Genomic DNA, 13,672 nt, shown 5'->3' on the forward strand with positions numbered 1-13,672 from the left:
TGCTGCCAGGAGGAGATGAAGAGATCTGTATTTAACAGAGATTACATTTTAAAATTTCAGTTCACTCGTTAGTAAAGTGCAAAAAAAAAAATCCAGAGTGAATACTAATATTATGAAGACAGAAACCTCGAGGAAAACTTGGCCAGCATCAGTTTATGTTACAAACGAAAAGAAGTGTGTCAAGGTCGAAGAAGGACAAAGTGTAAAATCTATGATTTCCTCTGTGCAACTCCACCGCCGCACTCCCTGCTGCTCATTTCAATTAGGTCATCCCTCAGAATAGTCGTGCATCCCCAAGGCACTATCACAAAATGTCTGCCTGCTAATGAGCCAGTGATTGTGCTGGTGATGTTCGCTGGCTTACGCTGAAGCTGTGGGGTGGGTTGGACACGAGCGCGCAGGTGAAAAACGCAATTAGTGCTCGCGGGCTGCTGCAGACCTGCAGAGAGGACAGGTGTCTGGACGGAGGACGCACTTCGAGACGCTTTGATTTGACCAGATGGCTTTTCACGTTTAAGCTGCTCCCCTGGGAATCACAGGATACCTCTTGGATATGATGCGATGCATGGTCCACAATACCGATAATATTACAACACAGCAATTCTGTGATAAATTATATATTGCAAGACAATCATATAAATATACATCTTGTAAAGCAATTGACTTCAAAATCATAAGGTGGACAGTGCTTCCAGAAACCTTTCAGACCACCACATGCTATGGTGCAGCCTCATATTCTCTCCATACTCCATAAAGATATGGAAAGACATGTTGCCCATTTCTCTTCATTGTGTGTGTCTACCTGGTAATCCTTATGTTGTGGGGACCTACATCTGTTTACACCAGGGGTCTCAAACTCAAATGACTCAAACAACTGTTCACAATATTGCATCATGATATCACACATATACTTAATACTACGATGTATGATGCAAAATGAATGTATTAATATCAAAAACAGACATTTATTTTAAATTGCATAATTTACACATTACATATTAGCTCCTTTTAGCGCCGTAAGCGCCTACAGTCGAACTGGAGCTGTCTGTTTATTGAACGAAAAGAGCAGCGCATACAAATAACCAGCAAACCTGTGTACTGCGTACGTGTGCCTCTGTTTTTAAAGTTTAGCGTTACTTTAGAGACTCATTTTAACAACCCGGGATCACGTAAACATGACGTAACACGTGTCGTTTTCCAGTCAGTCGTCACGGAAACGCGTCATGCGTTAACGTGCGTTAACGTTGATGCGTTAACGTTTGACAGCACTAATTATAACATGATATTAAGTGGGGGGCCGCATGTAATCGATTGGGGGCCGCCAGTTTGAGACCCCTGGTTTACACAGTCACATTATAGGGACTTGTCTTCCTTATGGGGACAAAAATCAAGTCCCCGTAATGTAAATGAAGACGTGTTTTAAAGATATGCTGTCAAAGAAATTAATATGCCCATGCGTCCTCTGAGTGTGTGTTCTTGTATGGGTATTTTGCGAGGACCAAAAAATGTAGAGACCATAGGGAGTGAGGACATTTTGGGAAAGTTAAGGGTTAAGACTTGGTTTTAGGGTAAGGCATTCATTTGTGATGGTTAATGAGCTAGTGAATGCATTAAGTCTGTGAGCGTCCTCACTACGAATGCTGTGAAAGTGTGTGTGTGTGTGTGTGTGTGTGTGTGTGTGAGAAAGAAAGAGAGACAGATACAAAAACACTAAAGATTCTAAGGAGCCTCACAGGCCTCCATAATTATTAAACACTTCATAAAGCTTTGGCAACAAACGGAGCAATGAGGTGAGAAGGATGCCTGAAACGAAGGTGATCAAGAACCTGTTGATGACTCTCATGTCCTCTGTGGGCACAAGTTAACACAGATCCCTGAAGATGGTTCATTGCAAAGACCTGCTGTACTTTCTCCCTGGGAGTTCAACCTTATTGTGTCTTTAAGTTTTCACATTTTAAATTCTCTGTTTTGATAGACTTCGCCCAGAATCCTAATTATTTACCATTGGTTATTTAAAGTAGCTGTAAATTTAAATTTTGAGCTTGGACTCCAATTATCTGTGGAGGAATTCAGTCGTTTACGGCCCGTTGTCCGTAGTTGGCAGCCCGCTAAACACTTCATGACTTGAATGCAGCATTATAATCCTCCAATCCATTAATTCAGTTAATAATCTTTACACTACGTGTTCTTAGAGACAGAGCCAGTGAGTAAATGTTAACAGTAAAAAAAAAAGTGAATTGTATTAGTGAGGAGGATGCTTTATATACATATACGCTCACACATCCTTTCTCATCGTCTTTCCGGTGGGATACGATGTTGGCACGGATCTTCATCCATTCAGCTCCAGTGTTTAATGAAGTTGTTTTTCTGTTCGAGGAGCTTTTCTCTGGGCCTTCTAAAGGACTGTTTCGTCACTGTGTGTATGATCAGATTAGAAACACGTCTGCTGGACACAAAACCACTCTGCTTGCAACAGACACTCTAAGAAATGTGTGTGTGCACAACTCCTCTCTTTATAGATTTTAAATAGTGGTGTCTGTAAGACCAAAGGCTGTACTTTGCATTAAACAAATTCTGGAAAAAGCCAATGTCGGTTGGATTTTCACTCTTAAATCCTTGATTTTCTGTACAAAATATCAAAACATTCCATCCAGCGGTTTCACTCAAAACAAGAAATGTTAATATTCAAGGAAAGTTATGGGATTGCCAGTAGAGCTGCAACTAACGATTATTTTCGTAACCGATTAATCTGTCATCGATTAATTCATCGATTAATTTTCTCGATTAATCGATGAATCGGTTGGTCCATAAAATGTCAGAAAATGTTAAAAAAAACATTGATCAGTGTTTGTCAAACCTGGAAATGACGATCTTCTTGAATGTCTAGTATTGTCCACAAACCAAAATGATTCAGTTTTAAAGATTTCTTTGTTATGTGGAGCAAAGACTAAGAAAATATTCACATTTAAGAAGCTACACAAACAATCAGAAATCTTGTTTTAATCATGAAAAAAGCTTCAAACCGATTAATCGGTTATCAAAATAGTTGGAGATTAATTTAGTATTAGATTAATAGTCGATTCATCGATTAATCGTTTCAGCTCTAATTGCCAGTGTTATTTATAATTGTTGGAATGTGCATGTCTGTTTTGTAGTTAAAAGTAAAGTATCCATCCGGTAGTTTTGGTGAGATGTGTGGATTTAACCCCCAACACTTTAATCCCCTCAGCAGACAGTTGGTCATCAACTTTCTTTAAACACCCGGCCATTTTGTGTAGACATTACCTAGATGTCTTGAGCTCAGGTTCACCAGTTACATCCCAGTATAAACACACTGCAGCTTTGTTCTCTCATTGATGCCATCACGAACCACACACCACTTAAGTGAGCGCTGTCACATGTTTTACTTTTAAGTTAATTTGCTGCTGTGCTGATTTGTAGTAAATAATATTTATCTTTTGCTCTGCAGCAGGTAAAGAACGCTGATGATGGCATCACTTACAGCAAAGGGTTTTTACGTAAATAAAAGCTCTCTGAGATCATTGTGATGGCACAGACTCTTTCTAAGGTTCCCCTTTAAATTTCCCCTCTTCCTGTAAACACCTCGCCGTGAGTTTGAACCCTTTGTTTAAGAATACCAGGATTTTGGAGCCGCTGGCTGAGGAGGTGACGGCTGGGCAGACAAACGGAGCAAGAGAGGAAGTTAAAAGTTGGGCTGCAAATTTTATTTTTTACAAGAAAGGCATATGGTGAAGTGTAAGCAGGTACCCAACAGGGTGCTCATCGGCACTTCCTGTTTTGTGGCAAATGGTCAAAAATCGCCAAAATTGCAATGATTGGTGTTCTCGTTTTTTATGTTGGTCTGGTTAATGCGCTCAGATGTGTACGTCCATTTACAAAACTTACAAACTTCCTGTTGAGTTGAGGCCATGGTCCTAAGAGACTTTTTTTGTTGACGTTTTGTCAAATTTGGTGCAACCCCTGTGGCTACTGAGCCATTTTGCCAAGTCAGATGTCGAGTTAACTTCTCTGCGTCAACGATGGGACAGATCTTTAGGATTGGTTGTAGCAGAGGATGAAACCAGATTATTTTTCACTTACAAACAGTCCCGAGTGTAAACAACATAGTGTTCGACTGCAGCTGAGACCGATGGAAACTGTAGTAGACAGACAAATCCATTATTCATCAGCTCTCCCCCCCCCGGGACAGATCATCTCTTTGTGACTACAGATACAGGATGCACATGAGTTCATCACACTCACTGTTCAGCGCTATCACACTGTTGAGTGTTGGAAGACATTGACCATAGACACTTTCGGTTAGAAATTAAAACCATGCAGGAGAGATTGGATAATCCAAATGGATTATAGGCACCAACCCACTTAAATCAGTGATCTAAAACATAAAAGGGAAAAAGCCTTGCATGAATGTGTTAAATAATGTCCTTAAATAATAGAAATGTAATGTGTATGGCTATGTACTCAACTGAATGCCATTGTGTAAGTAAATAAAGGCTTCACAATAAAAGCCTCAACAGGAGAAAAGTGATTGGAAGGCAGGAATGGAAATTCTAGAGTGTTTTTGATTTGAAATGAGTACAACAATTTGGTTTGTGGTTTGTGGAGGAAGTGTACAAAGAGGTGTGAGATGCACCTGACCTGACAGATATGTCTCAAGTGGGTAGAGCAGCATTTTTCATATGGGTGCCTTAATGAAAAGCAAGACTTTCCGCAATGCAAGAAGCACTGGTCACACATCCAGTGTGGTCCAGGTTCTCAAGGAAGGACATTTAACATGACTTACGTCGTCACTTTAAAAAGAGATAAAACCCAAATTACCAAATGCCAACATTTATCATTAAAATAACATTTTAAGTACAATGTTTGAGCATGCAGCTGTTGCAGCACCCAGTCATACCTTTGTTTCAGTTGAACCCCTTGAGTGTTTTTTATTTCCTGCCTTCATTCCTGGAATGCTTGTTGCGCATGAAGTCTTCCTCTCCGCAGCTCTGCTTCCTTCATGTTTGAGTCCATCCTTTTAGGGCCGATGGACTCGACCTACAGACGATCCACTGCTTTTGTTCTTTTCCATTTATAGTTAAAAGGGAGAGATGAGAGCGGCTGATTGATGAGGAAAATATCAAGCCAGAGGCCTCTGTTCATCTGATGAGTTCACGTTTCCTCAGACGGTTCTCCCTGGTGTTATCACTCCCAGCAGCGGTTTTGAAAGGATTTTTAGGTACAACGGAGTTTTCATTTGTCTAATGCCTACAGCACTGTGACAAGATGCTTTGATTTCCTGTTGGTGGTCTTAAAGTTGGCTTCTGAGGTTTTATGGAGGCTCCGCGATGTATAAATCTAGGAGCAGTACTTTGATGAATCACTATCTGCCGTCTGAGTCCTCACAAAGGTCAAACTGAAAGACGGTTTGAAAGGCAGCTCTTTCCTTCACCAGAATGCAAACTGTTCTCGGTGATAAAACACCTTTGGGCTGTACTGTTACAGAGAGAAGCAACAGAATAAGCGAAAAGGATTGGATATTTAAGTTAGTGTATGGATATGGTTACAGAATTTGATCCTTGGGATTTAAAATGTGAAAGTCTTTGTCCAAACTTGGCCTGACCTGTCAGATTTTATAAGGTTCTGATGGGATCAGGTCACATATGAGCTAAAATGTTTAAACTTTAACCCATTTAGTTTTAAAACTTTTAATCCCTTTCATCATTCCTTACTAGACTTAACATTAGAAATGTAGTTACTGCACTTTATGTTGAGACGACCTAAAAGGCATAACAGGGAAGGAAAATATTTCTTCAGCTTAAGCTTGGCTAGTTAAGTAAGTAATAAGCTTAAATTGTTGTAAGCAGTTGTTTTGAGTAGCAAGGACATTAATAGGAATTAAGAAGAAGTGAGTTAAGTTTGAAAAGATGTTGGTATGGCTTAGTCCACAAGACAAAAGGGGAAGATATTGATAGATTTAGGTCCATCCACATCAACTTAATTCCTTGGGGATATCTTTGTTTTTTTTTTTAAGGGTTCGTCCTTAGTTCTTGCAAGGGCGCTAATTGAAAAGGTAGTAAATGCTCATCACTCAGAATCCAGCTTTGTTTTTATTGCTTTGTGACCAGTGTTTTGTCTGTCACATCTAATAAAGATCTCAAGTGTGCACGTCTTTCCTGTATTATGGTGACGTTCTATAAAGACACACCTCTTTAAACCCTAGATCCAGTTAGTAAGACATTACGGCTAGTTCTATTTTCTTTTAATGCCCTAAATGGGAACATTTGCACATCACTGCACACATGCTGTTGTTGAAATTTAGATTTTTAGTCATCTCCTCTATTAGACTTGACTCTGAGCTCTGCTTTGGCTCTGCTTGCTGGTCAGAGGAGATTTTATTATTATTTCTTATGAAATTAAAGGGGCAGAGGTGGCTCATTGAGGCGACTTGAAAAATAGCGGCAGTGGACATGTTATTTCAGCAGCTCTGGGGTCTTTTTCTTCAGATCTCTGAAGTGTAAAACACTCCAGCTGTTCCTGCTCAACGTGTCTTCGACTGTACTTCTAATAAGCTCCCAGGATTTATGTTTGCCCTGAGTTCAATTTGCTGGGCAGAGCTTGTTCTCTTGCTAGATTCAGTTTTTATTCCCACAGCAAGTGTTTATGTGTAACCTTGTCTGCCTCACACTAGAGGTTAATTGGCCAGATTTATGTTCCAATTTGGTCCTTCTAACGATTGTGCATGTTTTATGATTTCAGGCTCATTTGAACAGATTATCTGGCCAAATTATCCTGTATTGTTGTAAAGACACAATTTTAATATCATAGGACGTATCAGATTCTTCCCCATTTAAAATCTTAAATATTAAACATTGGGATTGGGGCGTGAGCAGAACCCCCGCAATAACCAATGAGGGCGAGTTGACCTGGAAAGGGATGTTGCGTACTTTTGTTTAGAACCGTAACTTGTACAAGCCAAGTTGATTCCGTCTTTATAATCCTCTGTTTTCTCATTTAGCGCCGTTGTCCGTTTTTATTTGACTAATACTATCGTCTTTTCAAACAAATCCTTGCATTGACTGATTAAGAGATTTTTTTTTTTAAAGATATTGGCTAACAAAGTAAAGTGTACACCAGTTGCCAATAACTCTGCCTGCCTGGTTGCCAGGGAAGTAGTAAAGCTTTTTACACATATCAGCTGTGTAGCGACAAAAAGGTAACTAAAGTGTAATGGATTATCCATCTCCAGGAAGATTCAAGTCCGTGGGAGCTGATTTACATAGAAATGAGAAATTAAACCAATGGCTGCTTGGATGGAAGGAAGGAAATGACCTCACTGAGAATGTGTAGTTAAAGCGCTGGTATGGTGCCACCAGAAGTAAAAGCCCAGCCTGTCCACAGATTAACCTGCCATACCCCCTTCCAATCCCCACCCTTCCACCCTCTTAGACCCCGGTCTCCCCCTGGCATCAGCAGCTGAGGGGACAGGGATTCAGGGGGATGGGGGCAGAGGGGGGGGGGGGGGTCTCACACATTCTGGCATGGGTTGCAGTTCTCACTCCCCACAGCCCTGTGGACGTCCCGACTCTCCCAGGGCTTAGCTAATCCTCTTATTCAGCGTCCGACTGCAGGCAGTGGGACTCCCACAGACCAGAGTGCGGAGCCGACCACTCTCCACTGAATAAACACACTGACACAGTTGTGGTCTTTTTCTCTCCGTACAGACGCTGAGCAAATGTTCCCCATAGAATCTTTTTTACTCATTCACTCTCTTCCAGTAGAACATAAGCAGATACCCTGCTACTACCACCACCACCACCACCACCCATCCACCCCCAAGATCTGAAATACACCCCCCCCCTCCACCTCAGTTGCCCTCCCATCTTCATTTCCTTCTCCCCGTTCGTTTGAAAACAGCTTTTCTCTCCTCCATTCTTCTTGCTCCTGATGTAATGGAAGATTCATGAATTTCCAATAGAAAATCAAGACTTTAAGAGAATTCCGATAGGAATTTCAGAACATCTCAGGTGTTTATTTAAGATATTGCAACAAAAGTTTCCATCTTGGTACAGTTAGGTTTGGTACTGTATGGTAGAGAAAAGCCCTGGGTCAGGCTTGCATTTTGAACAGGACCTTAATTTGGTCGGTGGGGTGGGCACTATGCTCGATTGCCGTATCAAGGATGGAGGATCCAGCATCTAGTTCGGTTTGTGGCTGTTTGTCTCAACAAGATGTCAAGCTTTGTATGAAAACAGACTGTGGGCGTTGACGGAACTCTGTTTTCTGTCGCCCAATCAGTTGCCTGTCATGGGTCTAGCTCCACCCGTTACCATACTGTACCGTACCACTACTCTGGTACCTCAAAGGAAGGGTACCGAAAAAATACGTAGTGTACTGCACCAAACCGAACCAAATCGTTCTACTCGGTGGAAACACGACTAAAGCTACCTTTTAGGCGCTCAATATATTTGAACTCACCAACAACAACAGTACAGCCAAAATATTTGCATTAAATTTTTTTTTTGCAGACTGCAAATCATGTTTATGTTTTGAAATCATGTTTTGGCATGTGGCGCCACCTACCGCCGTCTACCAATCATTGCAGTCAGTAGAGTCTCAGCTGCTGAGCAACCACGGGTTGCCAGTTACGTCAGAAAACGAAACCTAAAAGACCTCGGTATTTTGAATTTGAATGATGTAACCGTTTTTGGTCACATTCTTACATATGGCACCTTTAATATTATTTAGCACTCAGCTTGTTTTATTTGTTTGAGTACCAATGTAACTGCAAACAGTAGGTAACTCTTTAGATTAGGGAACACATATTCACCATTAACTTGGTGCTTACTATTACTACTATGCATATAAGTATACAGCTTATGTAGGAAAAATCTTAATTCATGCCGTAATAGAGGTAGAATAAGGTTATGTAGAATAAGGTGATAATATGTGCTTAATGATTACTAGTAAAGGGCTAGTATGCTACTTATGTATGTTAGTAAGCACCTAGTTAATGGTGAATATGTGTTATTGTATGCAGTATATTGATTGTCAAGGAATCACAGAGCTTGGCCATTTTCCTTTGCTAACATAAAATATACTATGATACACTGTATTTTGAATAGACACAGGTACATTGTGACAAAAGGAACAGGTGTTTTCTTTGTAGTTTGTGTCACAATAGCTCCGCGGCTCAACTCGTGTCAGGTGTTGTCGCCATACCAGTGCGCCGTGTGTAACCGAAACCTGCGACTGAAATCTTGACGTGTGCATGTGTCGGATCGTGTTGTTCCCGTAGCAAGTAGTGGATTTGCACAGGACTTTGCACGGAGGAATTGGTGCGTGAAGCTAAGGCGGCAGTGAAATTGGTTTTGGTTTACAAAATACCACTTTGTAGTAAACCGCGGGAAACCACATTTATCCCCCACCCCTCCAAAAATTATCACACTTATCAGTTGTTCCTGAAGTTCTGAATATAAAGTGTGATACGTCACAGATAATAGTATTTTTAGTAATAGTGTAGTGTCTCAAATTGTAACCTACTGTAGACTGGCAATATCTGAAATAGTTTACCTCTGAATTGTCCAGAGGTTATCCAGAGGTCACTATCTGAGAATAAAACATACTTAAGTATTCTTAAGTATTCAGATAGCTGCACACCACTGATTGACTCAGTAGGTGGATGATGGCCAGAGCGTGGAGCGTGAAGATGAGCTCAGATGTAAATGGTGTTAACACTTTACTTGACTGACTGAATGAGCGCGTGCACACACACACACACACGCACACACGCACACACACACTGGCTGTAACAGAACCTTGCCGATGCACTGTTCCGTGAGCAGCCAGGTGTTTCATGTCAGAGCTTCTGTTTACACGTCTTCTTTCAATTTCAACCACAATAGAGACTCACAGCTTCCTGCCTGTCTGTCTGTATGACCGTCCCAAGGTCACAGAGGGGAAACAAGAAGAGGATGGAGTCATAGGGGAAGTCTTTTCTTTCTAGGACATGTATTTTTAATACACGGTATAATGTCCGAATTAACATATAAATCAAGTCACAATCAACATCTCCAAAAAGCTCCACACAGCACTTGAGGGAACTCATGTCCTGATGTTCCTCCCAAAGGAGAGGTTCTTCTACCATTGCATATCTTTATAGTTCTTGGAGATGAGAAGTTTTTCTTCGGAACAAAGTGTTGGATAGACAGATTGAAGCAGCGAGAGAGTCTCAGCTGATGATGATGCAGAAAATGTGTGTTCTTGTGTTGGTTAAAAGCTGCGTCTTCATACTTGAACTCCTCCCCTCTGACCTCATGAACTAAAGGCCACGACCGTGACCCTGCCTGGGCGTCGGGACGTGAAACCAACAGAGTGAGTAATGCCACCAGAGCGAGGCAACTGTTTCTTTATTGCTGCTTTCTGAAGGGAACGAGCTGGAGCTATAACACAGCTGGAATGCATTGCAGTGACTCGCGTTCATTATCCACTTCAGGTCATGCTATGATTCATTGGAAAAGAGCAAGGAGTGAGTTTCTGCCTCATCAGGTTTGGTTTCCAATTTGTGCCCTGCGGTCAGCCCTTTATCCTTTTTGACATTAAAAAAGATTTATGGATTAAAATAAAGGAGTGACTGAAATTCCAATAAACAAGCAAAATAAAACTGCTCTCAAAGAAAAGGGTTCTTGGACTGAGTGATTCACAAGGACATTTTCAGATGTCAGATCCATCTCGAGTGATCTGACCACTTCAGTTTGTTAACACAGCTACAGTCGTCTTAAAGCGGCCAGATTACCTGCAGCCTCCTTCAAGAACCTGCCGTCCTTTATGGACATTTTCAAACAGAGGAGCTGAATGGAAGTGGCTCTCCTGCTGGTGACCTCTCCCCTCCTCAGTCTGTCAAACATGTAATCCTGGATTAGAACGTTATCATCGAGAGCTCAGAGAAAACGCCGCACAGCAGGTCGAAATCGAACCTCACAGATTGGTTTCAATTTATTTGGAAAAATCCTGAACAGAAGCTATGGTTTGTACCACTTTGTCACTATTATCTGACATTTGTCTGCTTTTTACGTACGTGTTTGCTTGTAAGGTGCCAATTAATAACATACATTACATCGAGGCACTTTACATGGTAAGGTCAAGACCTTACAAATAATGTAAATAACCCAACAGTGTTCATAGACAGCTGACTGGGTTAACAGCTGTTGCTGCTCTTGTGTCCGTTTCAGACAAGTTTGTGCCTGTAGCAGAACAATTTGTGTTACCAACCAATTCCATTTTTAATGAACTTATCCATCATTTTTATATAAAGTCAAACTTTAATGTCAATATACTCAGATCTAATGCCTGGACAAAACTATGATACAGTTTACAGGAAAAGAGTGGAAACCTTTGATAGTGTCTTCTCGATGTCGATGATGCCTTGTGGGACGTTTCATTAAATGATAAATTCTTAGAGTGCTTCTTAACACACACATATGACTCATCATCATGTCACTTTTTCCCTCTTCTTGTCATGCGACCTCTGTCTCTCAGTCCTGGCCCTCGGCACTCTGTGATGGTAATGACGCGTTGATGATGATATAGTCGTTGTTATCTGTTAGCATGAATATATGTAGGGCTACGGTAAAAGTATACTCATGACGTTACATATCGATATGTATCACTTTTACATATACGGCTCGCTTGTGTATGTAAGTAGACTGAATTGCTGACAGTCAAAATACCTCCTCAAACATAACTCTAAAGCGCTGCGATCGTACGTTTTCTAACATTTGACTTAGGAAGTAGGAGCTAGTACAATCCAGGTAGGATAAGTCCCACATCCCATTTGTTTGGATGGGCACTGGAACGCGGCATCGGAGTGTTCCAGAGGAATTTAAATCCTTTTGTCAAGCAGTTAGCGTAACAATGTTATATTCATTGAAAAAACATGCTTTTCCTTAAAAAATAAGGATATTTCTAAGTGACCCCAAGCTTTTGAAAGGTAGCGTAACTCCGAATGTACCAATTTAATATTTCTTCCACACTGAAGAGGGACTTGAACTCATCTTGCCATTCCTCTTTTCCAGTATTTTAAAAGCACATGAATGAGGAATCGGCATTGGCGGCTACACCTGTTAATCCAGTGAATACACCCCTATGACCTTGAAGTGCTTTCTTCCAATGACGGGTCCAGTTTGCATGTACAGTACACTTAATGGATATTTCCACCTTTTCACCAATTTGAACTCAGTGCCAATGCTGATGCAGAGTTGATTCAACTTGCAAATCCCCGGAAAATAGGTTTGCTTTTTTTTAAAGGCTACAGAGCCACCGTTTAGTAAAATCCCTACATCACTCCAAACACATGTATATGTTTGAACAACAACAAAACAACAGGGGGCTAAACCTTGGTTCTAGACCAGCTCAGTGTATTGGTGCTTACTCTGCAACCAGTTTTCTTGGCTGAGAGCCACTTCTTTGACTGTCAAAGATTCAAGATTTGGCATCCGCTCTGAATCGGACCTTACACGGCCTTGATGGAAGAGGGGGAAATGAAGGCTCCTAATCCTCTGGGTCAGTGCAGAAATGCCATTGGCCTTGTTTAGACTGCAGCCCAAATCGGATTTTTAAGCATATCCAGATTGTATCTGGCTTGATTTTTCAGAGGTCTTTAGAGCTAAAAATAACATGCGATCCAATTTTTTTTCCAAAGCTGATTCAAACTTCACATAGAGGTGGTTTTGAATGTGATTCTGATCAGATTTTTACCGAGTTTTACTGTCGCGGCATCAGAAGTGATACACGTCCATTTTAGTCAATGTGTCGGCTTCCACAGACTCCATTTGCGTTGGATTCTGGCTCCGTCGAAGACTTCGATTCAGCAGAGTTCAGCACTGATACAACGTTAAGGGATATAATGGCGCCATATCGTATTTACATGCATGCACTGGAATCAACAACAACAATGACGTACATCTGGAGAGATGGAGGTTAATTGGGTCTCATTGGAAGGACAACTCATTGGAAGACAATTTGTGCCATGGTTAATGTGGTAAACGACTATTGTAGCTGCAAACATCTGTTTTTTTAATGGAATATGTACATAGGTGTATAGAGGCCCATTTCCAGCAACCATCTCTCCAGTGTTCTAATGGTATATTGTGTTTGGTAATTGCGTTAGAAGGCTATTGGATGATTAGAAAACCCTTGTGCAATATGTTGGAGCAGTTGAAAACAGTTTTGCTGCTGGATCTTTGATGAATACAAGTGTGAGTTTTAATGGAAAACACTGAGAAATTGTATAGGTGACCCCAAACTTTTGAACAATAGTGTAGAATGTGAACAGTTGGTCAGGAAGATCAGATTCTGATCGGATATGCTTACAAATCCAATTTGGGCTGCAGTTTAAACAGTTTGAAGGCCTTTGACTCTTACAAAATGTAACTGGACCTAAATCTATGTTACAACTGTGACTGTGGATCAGCTCCTCACTAAGGGAGGACGCAGTCTATTGATGTTTTTATTGGATCATTGCGAAATAAAAAGTCAAGATGACAAACAAGTTGACTTTTCTAACAATTGTAATGTAATCACTGACCTTTTCCATGCCTGTGTTGTAGTTGAACAGAGCCCCACATAGCCTGTTTCCAGCTGCTCCACAGCTCCTCGTATGTGTCGGTGCTCA

The 13,672-nt window shown here is 41.0% G+C and overlaps 1 protein-coding gene across 1 annotated transcript in view; it reads left to right on the forward strand.

Annotated features, from left to right (window-relative positions):
• ptprz1a (protein tyrosine phosphatase receptor type Z1a) overlaps nucleotides 1-13,672 on the forward strand; it is a gene marked incomplete at both ends in the record, with an annotated part of 71,684 nt that overhangs the window by 9,584 nt on the left and 48,428 nt on the right. The window lies entirely within an intron of this gene.

Source organism: Microchirus variegatus (assembly GCF_963457635.1).
Source record: "Microchirus variegatus genome assembly, chromosome: 8".
In the NCBI taxonomy this organism is placed as follows: domain Eukaryota; kingdom Metazoa; phylum Chordata; class Actinopteri; order Pleuronectiformes; family Soleidae; genus Microchirus; species Microchirus variegatus.